The sequence below is a fragment of the Carlito syrichta genome, unplaced genomic scaffold (assembly GCF_000164805.1).
Source record: "Carlito syrichta isolate Samal-C Ts95f unplaced genomic scaffold, Tarsius_syrichta-2.0.1 Scaffold303678, whole genome shotgun sequence".
Taxonomy (NCBI): Eukaryota; Metazoa; Chordata; class Mammalia; order Primates; family Tarsiidae; genus Carlito; species Carlito syrichta.
In genome coordinates, this window is record NW_007247774.1 from 672475 (window position 1) to 673848 (window position 1374).

General features: G+C 39.4%; 1 pseudogene; it reads right to left on the reverse strand.

Moving 5' to 3' along the window:
- Nucleotides 1-391: 391 nt before the first annotated feature.
- LOC103261415 lies at nucleotides 392-1135 on the reverse strand (annotated as a pseudogene).
- Nucleotides 1136-1374: the final 239 nt, after the last annotated feature.

Genomic DNA, 1374 nt, shown 5'->3' on the forward strand with positions numbered 1-1374 from the left:
TTCCAATTCACCTGCAACAAAGCTTTTTTTTTTTTTTAATAAGTAAAATTAGGCAGTTAGTAATTTTTAGTAAAATTAGGCTGAGATTGTAGGTGTGAGCTACCATGCCCGGCCACATTGAAACATTTAAGTGAATGACTATGTAGTTCATAAAAAGACTGAATGAAAACTAATCTGAAATGAAAAGTGCTTGTCAGGGATTTTCAAGCTCTTTTTAAAGTATTATTATGGAATAATGATTCCTAGAAATGAAAAACAATATGTGAAGAATAATTTACTAGCAGTGGGGGGAGGGAAAGAGCCAAACGGAAGTAGAAAAAGACAATGTCAAAATGCAACCTTACAAGGCTTGTAGCCAGTACACTAATGTATCTACAATGTAATTATATATTTATGCTATTTGACCAGGTCTCTTAGGTCCTTTCTCTGGATAAATGTCTTTAAGTACCAAAGTGATTACCAATGAAAAAAAGGCCAATAAAGTGACTGCTATCCTCAGGGCTTTGAACCAGTTGGGATAATGTGGCAAGAGAAAAAGTTCAATGCGTAATGCTAACCCTAAACCTATTATTACTGTGACTATGGCTTCACTGAGTCTTTCAGAAATAAGTAAGGCAAACCATGAAAACACAACAGGACCCATACTATTAGCTAAATTAAGGAAGTCTGGTTTGGCTGGACTACCTTCTGGTAGAGCAAAACCTCATCTGACCCCTCCCAAGAAAGATAAGAAACTGGCTCCATAAGCCATCTGAGTAAAAGCTAATACAGGGATATAAGTCTCTGTCATCAGCATGACCAGTGGCGGAGCAATGAAGGGGATTGGTCCTGCCAGAGTTATATATAATGCTGGCTTTGGGCTCTCGGGCAAGTAAGTGATGGTGCTTGGTGGCCTGGCTGGAAGTACAGTTTGCTTCTTCTTAAAGTTGCAAGGGGACGTATGATAGCACTGGGTCTTGCTCACACACACTGGAAATGACGAGATAAGCCAAGGCCTTGGAAACAAAGGAGAAAAGTTCTGGTGGAGAGATGTCTTGAGGGAAAGGATATCTGTTCCCCTGTTGGTTCTTAGTCCCATTAGGAAAGGGTACATCTTTGAAGATACTTGAGAACACTTCTGGATGAAGTGAAGCATACTGGGTCCTAGTGAAAGTCTTGTTCAGGAAGATGCTAGGCAGTTCTGATTAATGTCTTTTTACAGCTAAGTAGAGGGGCTAAATCAGAATCATGTTGCAGCGTTGCACGGGGAGATGGAAAGCTGAGCAGCAATAACAGCCAGTAATGCCTCAAATTGTCACTTTTAAAAAGAACAAAACCAAATGTCCAGTAGACATTTTAAAAAGGGATCAATATCAGTAGTTATCAGAAAAGTGA